Source organism: Podarcis filfolensis, assembly GCF_964270895.1.
Source record: "Podarcis filfolensis genome assembly, chromosome: 4".
Lineage (NCBI taxonomy): Eukaryota > Metazoa > Chordata > Lepidosauria > Squamata > Lacertidae > Podarcis > Podarcis filfolensis.
Window position 1 is genome coordinate 72,571,428 of NC_139607.1, and position 14,317 is coordinate 72,585,744.

Genomic DNA, 14,317 nt, shown 5'->3' on the forward strand with positions numbered 1-14,317 from the left:
TATAGCTGCAATTCGACCCAACAAGGAAAGCTTCAAGTTAGACCAAATTTCTAAGTCTTTTTTCACTTCTGCCCAACATTTCTCATAGTTCTCTTTAAATAAATTCAAATTTTTCGCCGTCATATTAATCCCTAGGTATTTCACTTTCTTAACCACCATTAAACCTGTTTCATTCTGAAACCTATCCTTTTCCATTGGAGTTAAATTCTTCTCTAATACTTTAGTTTTTACCCTGTTTAATCTAAATCCCGCCACATGACCAAATTCTTTAATCAATTCCAAAGCTCTTTTCATACTGGATTCCGGCTCCTGTAAAGTTAGAACCAAATCATCTGCAAAGGCTTTCAATTTATATTGTTTGGCTCCGACCTGAATACCTTTTACAAATCGGTCCCCTCTTATCATGTTTAGCAGCACCTCCAGGACCGAGATAAATAATAATGGAGAGATAGGGCAGCCCTGACGTGTTCCTTTTTCTATCCTGAAATCTTCAGTCACCACATTGTTTACAATCAATTTCGCTTTTTGTTCTGAATATATTGCTCCTATACCATTTTCGAACCCCTGACCTACTCCCATCCCTTTCAAATTTTTCTTCATAAAACTCCAAGAGATGTTATCAAAGGCTTTCTCCGCATCAATAAAAACTAAAACTGCTTTCGTGTTAATATTCCTTTGCAACAACTCCAGAATGTCAATTATATTCCTTGTATTATCAGACAAATGTCTGCCTGGGAGAAAGCCTGCCTGGTCCTTATGTATTACTTCCATTAATACTTTTTTAAGTCTGCTAGCTAAAATGTCTGCAAAGATTTTGTAATCCACATTCAAAAGGGAGATGGGACGGTAGTTCTTTAGTTGTGTCTTTTCAGCTTCTGTCTTGGGTATCAATGTGATGTATGCTTCTTTCCACGATTCAGGCGCCTTTTTCCCTTCCAAAATCTCATTACACACCTCCTTTAATGGTTGAATTAAGAGATCTTTCAAAGTTCTGTAGTATTTGGAGGTTAGTCCATCCGGTCCTGGAGATTTGCCCAGTTGCATATTCTGAATGGCCCCTTCAATTTCTTGTTCTGTAATTTGCTGATTCAATACTAATTTATTTTCTGAAGATATTTTTTGTAATCCATTGGTTCTTAAAAATTGGTCTATAGAAAAACATAAATAGTACAGGGAGAAAAGAACCCATGAAGCAACAAACTCCATATTTTGGCTACCATTAATCTCATGTCATCTGAAGCCCAAACCTTCTGGAATCTTTTCCCCATTAGCCAACCAGTTATAGCAAGGACAGCCTGATGTTGTTGGACTACAACTTCCAGCATCCCTACCACTGACCATGCTGAATGGAGCTGGCATCCCAACAACATCCTCAAGGCACTACCTTGACTACCTCTGGGTTAAAGGAACCAGAACACAAAGGAGGAGATCACATTTCTAGAGATACCCATTCATTATGTTTATCATCATGACTTGTGTCTGTAATTCTCAGGAATCCTAAGAGCACTAGAGCTGAAGAAAAGAATATAAACTGTCACATGAATCATGTTTAAAATGTCAGCGTGCATTGTGGGCTCTGACTTCATCCTCATAACCGGCTAATATCAGCCCATTTGGGCTTTTATTTAAAATGCCTCTGGGAAGAAGATGAAACATAGAAAAAATGACTCTTTGCACCTCTTTGACCTCTGGCTTGCTGGGCACACAGGTAATGTTTTGCAAGTGGGACCAATCCTCACAGTATTTCATAGACTTGCACAGTTCAGAACCCTTACTCTGCACTATGGCTTGTCTGTTTCAGTCCATGGTTTTGATAAAAAGTCCCCAGAACAACAGCTGTTCTATCTTCATGGTTTTTAATACGCTTTTAACAATTATCCTCTTGCAGATTCCATTCTCCCTCCCTGATTTGTGGCTGGCAAGGTGCATGCCTTGATTAATGTAGCTGCACAATTGTTAATGTGTGGTAGTGCTTTGATGATAACAGAGGACATGGGTGCCAACATATGTTGGGCTTCTGTATCTTCTTGAGTTCAATCGTGCTTTTTTATTGAGTGGAGTATTTAAGTGTATTATTATTATTATTATTATTATTATTATTATTGAGAAACATCAGTAAGACACTTGTACATATTTTTGTATTACTTCTGGTAAGGCTGTTGCATAGAAGAGCATAGGCATTGAAACACATGGGGCCTTATCTGGAGATCTTTGCATGTACTGGTGGCCTATGGTCCTGCTACTATGCATGAAAGATTGGGGTGTGTTCCCTCAGCAGTATAATCAGCTTTGCAAAAACTAAGTCCTTGTGTGAAAGAATGGGAGGACTGAATCTAGACCCTCACCCCCCTCTCTGCCAGAGCTTACAGTGGTGACCATTTTCTAAGGCAGGTGATTGGAATCTGATCCATCACATATTGTTACATCTCCAAGAAAGGATACTGCCATGCTGACCAGAGAAGAATGGCAGATCAAGTTGATGGATTATGCTAAAATGACCAGAAGAATCAGAAATCGGGAAGACCAACAGTTTAATAAAGAATGGGGAAAATTTATAACTTACCTTAAAGACAATTGTAAACAGCTAAAATTGTTAGTAGGTTTGGAATATCACTTGTAGTTTAATGGTGAATTTTGGATGCAATGGAGAGAGAAAATATTTTAATCATTATAAAAGATGCAGGAGGAAATGATTAACAGTAGGACCCACAAAGGAGAGGAGGGAAGTCCAAGAGATTCTGCAGAATCTTGTTCTTATGTTGTATGTTGGATATCTGACTGTAAAGTTTTAATCTGAAAACCCAGATAAATAAATTCCTATTAAAGAAAAGGACACTGCCATGTTGAATTGGAAAGTGGGGAAGGTGCTAAACTTCTGTCTTTTGCTAACTGCAACTATCAAAATTTTTTAATAATAAACAAAACTTTTTTTTTATTTTTGTCATTATCGATTCAGCCTCTTCTTTCAGTGGGTTGTTTATCTGAATCAGGATGCTTTGAATGTGGATCGGTGTGCTGATTTAATTGGCTCTTGAATATTCCATCCCCAAATTCTTAAAGGTACACCATGGTTTTGTGTTTCACAGACTGCTTTTCCTTTTTTGTCAACTCTCCTAAAGCTGGTATGGATAAAGCTTGCTACACTTCTTTCTTCCCTCTCCCAGAATGGAGTGAGTGATGTTTGTGGAGACACATGAAAGCGCTTCATACATTTAGGAAGGAAATGAATGGCTGGTTTGCTTAAAGCAGATGTGCAAAAGGTGGCTTTTACAGGACTTCAGCTCAGACTTGTCCTTTCTCATTTTAAAAAGGTAATTCAGACTTCTCATGGTGGGACGCTTGACATACTTATTTTTTCTTACTGCTTGTTAACCAAGATCTCAGTGGTATTTACAGGGTTGCCAAGCAATCCGATTAGGATAGCATAGAGGCTATTATCTTGCGCCTACTGGTATCATGGTTCAATGCTTAGAACACACACTTGGCACATGAAATATCCCAAATAACAGTTCCTTGTATTTCTGGTTAAAAGGATCTCCAGAAGCAGGACTGGGAAAAGCCCCTCTTCCTGAAACCTTGGAGTGTGGACCAAACCGGGCAAAATGGACTAAGGGTATAAGATGGCATCATACATTCATTGTATACATTCAAGGCCACTTGAAAAAATTTTGTAAAAATGTCAAGCTTACATTGCTGCTAAGCATGGCTCAGGCTTTAGAAACTATGCTAAACATCACTTCTGCCATGCAGCTTCATGAATCATTTCTAATTAATAAAATTAGCATCTTTGTGGGGGCACTTAGAAGCTTTTCTTAAGAGATGAGCTATTCTTGCTTTGTTATTAAACAAGCCGGTATGTTTCAGATTACTATCAATAATCAGATTGTACTCTTAATTGCAATTTTACATTCTCTCAACTTTTTAAATGAAGCTTTTGTATAAAATTTCCTAATGATGCTACGTTCTTAGCATTGGTATATGTGTGAGAAGCGCTATGACCCTAACCTGTCTGACTTGAGAAGACTGTAACCAGACTTCAGACATGTTCTTTGGGTACATTCACAACTGTGGCACAAGCATTCCCAGCCTTTCACCTAGACTAACTCTATATCTTAATTAACAGGTGGTGTTAATGCTTCACCTGCTGACTTCTGCTGTTACTAGCTAAAAGTTGCTAGAATGTATTCTGATAATTGCTGACTTATTGGGTGCTTGTGACAGTTTCTTTCTATGCTTTGAATTTCATAAAGCCTTATGCTCGGAACAGATATCCTAGGGCAGGTAATGCGTAAACACACTTTCCCTAGCTATTCTGTAGTGTTCCCATTGTACGTTCATTACCTGATTCTGACAGTGGGCACAAGACTATTTATTTATTTATTTATCACTGCAGGGTCCCAGGGCACGTTAAAGCGCAACATGAAAACAGGCATTGCATTTGATCCAATGAGTTGCCTTGGGTGGGCTGTGTTCCATAAGACCACTTATAAATATTTCTACAGTTTATTATTATCATTATCATTATTATTATCATCATTTATTTCAGATTTATAAACTGCTTTATAATCAAGGAACACCCCCGCAGAATATAGAAATGAAATATAAATGATTAAACTGATGATAATAAAGCAGTATTAGAAACATCAGTACCCTTTTACTGCAGAAATAAAATAGACTAAATTAGAAAGGAATACTTGGGAGGAAAAGAAGGTTTTCAACAGATGTAGAAAACAACAACAATGAGGCTCGCTTCACTTCTAAAGGGAGTTTCAGAGAACAAGTGACACCGTGCTGAAAGTACATGCTTGAACAGCAGCATATTTCACTGCAGAGGCGTGTGGTATTATCAACATAAATTCATCTGCAGATCTTAGTAACAGGCGTGGGATATAGGGAAAGAGGCAGCTTCTCAGATCTGGAACCATGTGATGGTTTATACATCACTAAAACCTTAAACCTAGCCTGGTAGCAAATTGGTAGCCTGTGCAATGTTTTCAACGTAGGTGTTCCATTGTCAATAGTTTCCCCAGAGAGCAATTTAGCAATGGTGTTTTAAGCTAGCTGCAGCTTCTAGATCATTCAGCGCTCCATGCAAAGTACATTACAAAATTCAAGTCTAGAGATTACTGATGTGCAAACAGCTGTTGCCAAGGTGTCTCTATCCAGGTGTGGTCGTAGCTGTTGGCATACCATCTGAAGCTAGTAAAAGGCACTCCTACACACTGAGAGCATCTTGTGATCAAAAAGCACCCCCAAACTGCACATCTATTCAGAAGGAGCGCAACCCTATCCAGAACAAGCAACTGACCCATTTCCCAGACCCAGGACCCATGCATCTATAGGGACTCCAGCTTGTTGGTATACCAACAGCATCCCCAATTTTTCCCTGTGACCCAACACTAGTTATAGTATCCCCCCCATCCTGATCTGTGACAGAAAGCTTTCCTAGTGAAAGAAATGTAATCCTTACAGACGGTTAGGCCCATGAATATGTCTAATCCCCTTTTAAAGAAAGTTGGTGGCCTTCTCTACCTCTTGAAGAAGTTAATTCCATAGTTTATAGGTAAAGGTAAAGGGACCCCTGACCATTAGGTCTAGTCGTGGCTGACTCTGGGGTTGCGGTGCTCATCTCACTTGATTGGCCGAGGGGGCCGGCGTACAGTCATGTGGCCAGCATGACTAAGCCGCTTCTGGCGAACCAGAGCAGCGCACGGAAACGCCGTTTACCTTCCCGCCGGAGTGGTACCTATCTATCTACTTGCACTTTGACGTGCTTTCAAACTGCTAGGTTGGCAGGAGCAGGGACCGAGCAATGGGAGCTCACCCCGTCACGAGGATTCGAACTGCGACCTTCTAATCGGCAGGTCCTATGCTCTGTGGTTTAACCCACAGCGTCACCCGTGTCCCTTTCCATAGTTTATACACTGTGTAAATAACGACTTCCTTTTCTCTGTCCATACAGCTTGATTGGGCTTACCCCAGGTGTCATGATTATGAGAGAGGGAGATAAACTTATCTGTCCATTTTCTCCACGCCGTATGTAGTTTTGAAATGAAAAGGCCATAGCTCAGTGGTGGAGTATCTGATTTGAATGCAGAAGGTCCTGGGAATAATCCCTGGCATCTCCAGGTAGAGCTGGGAGAGATCGCAGTCTGGAATCCTGGATAGCCACTGCCAGACAGAGTGCACAACAGTGAGCTAGATGGACTGGGTATAAAGCAGCTGCTATATTAAAGACCTTCATAATTAAGCCTTGGGGACTGTCTAGAAATTTTTCAAGTAACAGCCATTAAAGTTCCTACTTTGGCAAGATGATAAAGCTTTGAAAATACTTCTGATGCACACAGAAGCTCAAAGTTCAGAACATTTAAGAGGTATTAAGCATTTAAATATTCTCTCTTTTCTAAGTAGAGTGAATTTTGATTGACTTATCTGCTCCCCTTTCAGTCAGAAGCTACAGAAATGAATCATCATAAAGTTTAGCCATCCTCTGCCTTGAATGGTCATTTCTAAAACTTATTTTTAAAAAAATGTGCTATGGTATAAATGGAATAAGTGATTGCAAGGTATCTTTCCAGAGCTAGACTTAGAAGTCGAATCATTATACTTCATTGAAGTTGTTGACTATCTACATTGCCCACCCCTCCCAAATTTTAAGATTTTTCACTCTGATCAACCACATATTATTTTGTTCGTGTTTCCTCATCTTTACTATGCAAACAGTCATAAGCCAAAAAGCCAATAACATTAAAAGACATTTATACCTTACATTATGGAAACTTGCTTGTCGTACACAATACAGTTATCCAGATGCAGAATATGCTATCAGTTTATTAAGATCCATGGATCACACACCAACAACCCACAAATTCTGTGGTTTTTCACACTGGAAGTCTGTGTGTTTGTAATGGTTTAAAATGGATTTTGAAGCAATAGTCTCATTGCACCAGCTACCCGGGAATGTATTCCTGGGTACCTGTTTTCTGTGCTGAACATGAGGCTAAAGCTACATATACACCATGCTGTTTAACACATTTAAAAAAAAAGAAATTCTCCCCTGAATAATTCTGGGCTCTGTGGTTGTTAAAAGTTGCAAGAAATATATTTAAAATTTAGTAATAATATAAAAGTATTAGAAAGGGAGTTGCTGGGAATTCTAATTCTGTGCGGACTAAACTACTGTGCCAAAATTCTTTGAAGGAGGGAATGTGCTTTGAACACTAAATCCAGGAATAATGGGTATCTTGCACCCACAAACTCATATTCATTCTCATACACACACGCACACGCACACACACACACACAAGAATTTTGCAAACAACTTCTGTAACTTTGCAAAATTCATGCAAAGATTTTGTGAAATCCACGAGTTTTCTATGTTAATTTTTCATCTGTTGAGGAATACATGTAGAGGGAGGCACATGGAAAATGTTGTTAGATAGCCATCTCCATGCGAGATAAAGACTAGCTTTCCTAAAACACAGTGGAATGAAACATGAACACTGCCCCTCATTCTGGTAATCTCAGTTTGAATACCACAATCTTAACAACTAAGATTAATGAAAATGAATGCAATTTAGTCCAAAACCTCAAATAAATTAGCAGCACTATTCATAATCGTCCAGTATTTTGCGTGTCATTCTCTGCTTTACTCTTGCTTTTATTCTGTTTTAGATTTCATGTCTGTGTTTTATTTCTGCGTCTTACGGTTTGAATTGTTTTACTTGTAAACAACCTAGAGAATCTCCACTATTAAGTGGTATGTAAATAAATATTGTAAATGCAAAATGAAAATAAATATTATAGACAAGAGAGGACTAAAACCTGGGCTGCATGGAGCAAAAAACAGTAATGCCAGAGGTCCCTAGAGGATGTAGTCTAGAAAAAATAACCCACACAATCTGAGGGATGAATAAGAGGACTAATCACATTTTGTTGGTTGAGGGCGAATAAACAGAATTTGAATGCTGGCAAGTTGGGGGCTCTGTGGGGAACTGGTTCCTGTATCCAATAAATAGGCCAGTTACCTGTTAGGGATGGGGTTGTATTCCCCTGATGAAGCAGGTATGCCATTTGAAGTTGCTCCTGGATCATTCTCTGCTTCTTTGAACACAGGTTGCTTCAGTGACTTACAAGTGCATTTACCAGCTTCTGCTCATATGGCACCTGCAGCCATTCTTGACCAGGACAGCTTGGCTGCTTAAGGATTGCTGCAGTGCATTCAGCGTGTGGCTTCCCTTGGGCATAGTCTGGAATATGCAGCTGGTACAGAATCCAGCAGACAGGTTGCTGAGGGGGACACTCTCTCAACAGTATATAGCATCTCTGCTGAGAGAAGTCAACTGCCGGCCAATATGCTGCTGGGCTCAGTTCAAGGTTTTGCTTTTAGCATTTAAACTCCTGTACAACTTGGGCCAGGTTATGTGAGGAACTGCCTTCCTCCATAAACCCCTCTCCGACAATTGCATTACTTTGATGGGTCATTCTTAAGAGTTCTGTATGCCCTATAGGTATGCCTTACAACAACTAATTGCAGCTCCTGTTCTTCTGAATTAGCTTCATATTGATCTCAGACAAGCACCTAACATTTTGGCTTAATTGAAAACTTGTCTTCCAAAGAGGACTTAGCCTGAAAAGTGACTCAGCCATTTTATATTGTATACTAGATGGAATTTTGTAATTTTTGCAATATATGTTCTTTCTTTTTATATTTCTGTTGTACACTGCTTCAGAAACATTTGCTGGGATTTGTGGTTTAGAAATCCTTAAACAAATTTCAATCAGAATTGGTATCACAGGCATGCAAAGCATCCGCCTTGTTGCTTTCAGAAGCCCTTCCTCTTGCAAAGTTCGCATCCAATCTAGAACTTTCATTTGGCTAGAATTGATGTGTGCAGAGAGCAGACCGAATGGCAGAAGTAATCGAAGCAAACTTCCACTCAAGCCACCACAGCAAATCTTCCAGACATGAAATCTTATTTTAGAAATAATCAGCTACCAACTTGCATTGGCTTGGTGCAAAGGCTGTCACCCATCCATCGCTCTGATGCGCAGGTTCATCTGAATCCACCTCCTCCTTTTGTTCACATTACTCGTCGTTGATGAAGGCAGAAGTTTGTTGCTAGAGAAGCCGCGGAGGTAAAGGACAGGCCTGTTCTTCACAGATTAAAAACAACTCTGCCATACTGTTCAATTAGTCTTGCTCATAGTTGTGAGAGTAGGCTTATTAAAACTGGCAATGATTCCTGGGGTAGGTAGCCAAGAAAGGTCAGGCCCACGACACCAATCTGACAGCATCTTGGCTCTGTCTTCCAGAGACATTCAGGTAATTATGTTAAGATCGATTTCATAAATTACCTTGTTGGATCTGCAGTATTTTTCTGCTCTCCCTTTCTTGGGGGTGGGAAGGGTGGGGGCTCCAAAATGTAAGCAATACAGAATCTTCATTAAGGGTTTGCTTTCAGGTTTGTGTGTGTGTAGCAAGATACCTGGTCCACCTACAGCAAGCGCGCTCTGTTTCCTCCCTCCCACAGTTCCTAATTCACTTTCTCTGCTAGTCTCCAGAGAACCAGGAGAGCAATGGGGAAGGCAGGTTTGGGGTTTGTCCCAGGTCTGGGATTCAATTTGGTGCGCCCTTCAACCACTGATAGACTCCATGTCGTTGACTAATCAATCTACATGGTACAACCTTTATGCCTCCAATTTATCCTTAGCAGTTAATGACACATAATGTGTGAGCACATGTATGGTATATGTCCAAAAACCTTTTGCGGGGGAAGTGGTGCTTTGGGATGGGGCTATTGACAGCAGAGAGGTTTAATCTTTCCCCTGCCAGCTATTTCCCTGCTTCAAATTTAGGTTCCCCCCAATCCCATGTAAATCATTCAGATGCAACTGATAAACTGCACAAATTTACCAGGTATGTTGCTGCCAGTTTCCAAGAAAATGCAAGGTTTATTACTAGGTTTATTACAAAACAAAACAAAACAAAAAAAATTTGGTATGGGTTTTTAGCTGCCACCATATTTAAACCAGAGGGGCAGTGAGATAGGAAGGGGTTAATACAGGCCACACAGCATTGTTAAAGATGCTGTCCCATGTTTTGTGTTTCTCTGCATTTCTCTAATGGCTTTAGAATGGCCGGGATAATGAACTATTCATCTTAATTTCAAGAGCCATTTTCTCACAAACACCAACATTAACACTTGCCAGTCCCAACCTATTTTATCCCAAAAAAAGGTCCAATAAGGCAAAACACCTCCAGGCATACAGAAAAGGGAATATTTAACTTGACTTAATCTTCATATCCATATACGTGCATGGTAGAAGCGGAAATAAAATTGACTAGAAAAGTGTCTCAGTTTACAGCATAGCTGTTTGTGTGAGCAAGCAAATATGAATTATAGTGAATTGTAATATATTTCATTGGCATAATCTGGTTCCCCAGTTGATACTAAGACAGCAGACATTTTGTACAATGCATGATGGGTGAACTGCACTCAGCTTTATTTAGAATTTACTCAATAATTAATTATGCTCTTTCTCAGCAAGTATTGGGGGAAAATGCCTATTTTCTGAGACTCCGTTCCTAGTTCATAACATTGCTATATGCACATTGTTGAGGCTGTGCACACGTGCCTTATTGTAAACTCCCTTGGGAAATGTAATTCATAGTATTATCAAAAATCCTACCAGTAGCACCTTAGAGACCAACTAAGTTTGTTATTGGTATGAGCTTTCGTGTGAATGCACACTTCTTCAGATACACTGGAACAGAAGTCACCAGACCCTTATATATCATAGTATTATGTCATAGAATGCCACTAGAAAATGTAAAACAATGTAAAACAAACAAACAAACAAACAAACAAACAAACAAACAACACCCAAATCTGGAAACGGTGATTTAGATCTACATGGGGGTTCATAGAAGCCATATAAAACATTTGCAAATAACGATTAATGCAGGACTCTCAGCTAAAGCATCCATGACAGATGGCCATCCAATCTCTGTTTAAAAACCTCCAAGGAAGGAGAGTCTACAGCCTCCTGCGGGAGACTGTTCCCCTGTTGAACAACTCTTACTGACAGAAAGTTCTTCCTGATATTTAGTTGGAATCTCCTTTCTTGTAACTTGAAGCCATTGATTCGAATCCCACCCTCCAGAGCAGGAGAAAACAAGCTTGTTCCCTCTTCCGTGGGATAGCCCTTGAGATATTGGAATATGACTATCATATCTCCTCTCAATCTCTTCTTTTCCAGGCCAAACATACCCAACTCGTTCAACTGTTCCTTTTAAGGCTTGGTTTCCAGACCCTTAATCATCTTGGTTGCCCTCTTTTCAGCTTGTCAACATCCTTCCTAAATTGTGGTGCCCAGAGTTGGACACAGGTTAACTGTTCTATTAGCCTCTGTGAATTGTTTCAGCTGGTCTAATAAATTGCACCTGTCTTTGTTAGTTTTTATTATTTTAGATTGCTCTATTCATTAGCCCAGTTCACATGTTAAATTAAAGCATAGCTGCAAACAAACTGCTTCAGTGTGAATGAACAGTGTGTTGGTTCATGTTGCTGAAAAGTTCTCACTCCACTCCTTCCCCATTCGTATTGCTGCCATGCTACCAGTAAGCAAGCAAGAGTCACCCAAATCTGGGCTCGTGGTTCATTTCCCCCAGGCAAACCATGAACAGTCAGCCCAAAACAAAACTTATTAGTTCATGGAGGATAATGTTATAACTGGCTACTAGCCATGATGGCTATCTTCTACCTCCACTTTCAGACGAAGTATGCCTCTGAGATCAGTTGCTGGGAATCACAAGTGAGGAGCGTGCTGTTGCACTCAGGTAGGTCCTGCTTGCAAATTTCCCATAGGCATCTAGTTAGCCATTGCGAGAAAGCCTCTCTTCCTAACAGAGGGGGAGGAGTTGTGAGCGGGAGCCAGTTCCTGCATCGGCAGGGGGTTGTTTTTGGCCCCCTGTGTCATTTTACCCGGCTACCGCGCTGTGCCCGTAGGCCAGTCAATAGGGTGAGCTGCATTCAAGCAGCCGTGGCAGCTCCGTCCCATCATTCTGCACCCTGAAGTCATTGGATCACCCGCCCACCCTCCCTTTAGGTCATATCTATGCTTCTGACCTTGCTATGGACTTTGGTTGGTTGCCTTGGTTGCCCAGGAAACCTGGCAGGAATTTTTATCCATTTGGCAAATTGGCACTAGCCTCATGGTTTTTCACCTACCTTGTAACAAATCATCACAACTTTTCAGGTATTGGCAGTTAGGCATTTGAATATGTGTCGTGTGTTGGAGGGCAGGTTGTGGCCATCACCTACCCCTCCCCTTGTTGGGTATTCCGTTAAAGGAATCCGGCTGTCATGGATCCTGTCCGATGCCCTGCTGGTGGCTAGGGCCATGGCATGACCCCCGGTGACATCAGGGGAAGCTTCCAGTTGTATTTGCATCAAGAGGCTCCTCCCACTGGTTGTTAACCTTCGGATGACTCCCCGCTGAGCTGGGTGGAGTCATGTATAGATTGTTTGATCCAATGCCTAAGTCAATACCACTCACATGCTGTAACCAATAAAGTTGTGGCCTTCTTTAGCCCATTAACCTAAAATGCATGTGTCCTTGTGTCTTATTTATTTCTAAGCGGGTGGTGGGTCCTCGACTCACAACAGGAAGCTGGACTACATTGGCCTTTGACCTCATCAAGCAAGAGTCTTTGCATGCTCTTACATTCTTTCCTTGTAGATAAATATGCCACAAGCCCAGGTTCAGACATCATGAGAAACCAGATTCTGGCGTGTTTCTTAGCTACGCAACAGGTAAAGAGGAGCAGACTTTTCAGCAGCTTATACCAGCACGCTGCCTGCTCACAGTAAACCATAGTTCGTTTTTAACTATGGCTTTAATGTGATGTGAGGCCATGGTTCAAGCCTAGGGTGAAATAAGGAATCTTCTGGTATTGGGCCTACACTGTGCAAGGACAGAGCATTACAACAGTTTGAATAGAACAGGTAGGAGCAGGAGCAGTCTGCCTTTATGAACCCCTTGGGGGAGATTATCCTATATATGCATAGACTTGACTGTTATTAGCAGCAGACACTAATTTCTCAGGAGGACACCTGACATACTGACTGAGGTTTACTTTGTTGTGTTTAATTTTTGATACTGCTTAGTTTTCAAAAACAGAGATGCTGTTGCTCAAGCCTCCGCTGACATTCCAAGCCTCTGATTGGCTAAGTCCTACTCCCCAGTCACAAATATTCAATTTCCCATGGTGACACTTTAGTGAGTGCTGAGAAGCATTAATTATCCATGCCTTAATTACAGAGGGAGGCAGATGGGACCCGTCCCCGTTACCTTTTCCATAGACCCACAGGTTTGCTACATTTTTACAAGGCTATGTGGACATGCTTTGATTACAACAGTGAGGAGGTCTGGGGCTTGTGGATTTCATTCAGGGCTCCCACCTCTTTCACCATAATAATTATATAAGTAGAATTAATGCACTTGGCACATTAAACTGTTTTACATAAATTAAAATATGGTATTCCGCCTGATAACTATGTAACAGCCTCTAATACAGATCCTGAGATCTGATATTGGAGCAACACCAGAGAAACTGAGCACTGAAACTTTCCCTCTCTCTTGTAAAATAGGTTTCTTTTGCAAGGTGGGAATCAACCTGTTCGTTGTGGTGTAGTGGTTAGAGTGTATTACTAGGACGTGGGAGACCAGGGTTCGAATCCCTATGCAGCTCGATGTGTGACCCTGAGCTAGATAGTCTCTCAGCCTAACCCACCTCACAGGGTTGTTGTGAGGATAAAAGCAGATAAAAGAATCATGTATGCCCCCTTTAGCTTCTTGGAGGAAAGGTAGGATAAAAATGTAATAAGTAAGAAAATGAGTAACAGTCTACAAATACATCTAACACTTTTATTGTATTCATTGCCGGCATTCTTTTTAAGGGTTCTCTCCCCATGGCATCCATTAGGAAACAGAACTGAAGAGAATGTTTCCTTTAAATATTAAAAAGCAGAGTCTAGTTAAATCATATTAAAAAGCACTTCCGAGAAGAACTGCAGCATGGGCAATGGCAATTATAGATTGACAGGTTCAGGTGGCAAGTATATACCCAGCTAGCAATGTAGACAGTTTTGATCTCAGGCTCAACCACGAGCCTGAACAGGAGCGCCTGAAGCATCAAGCCAGCCACTGTATTAGTAACTTTGTGAAATGTGTTGGCATTACCTCAGGGAGAACATTTGGCAAAAGCAGCCAGATTCCTCATTGCATTAGCCCTGAGTTGCTTCTTCGGAGA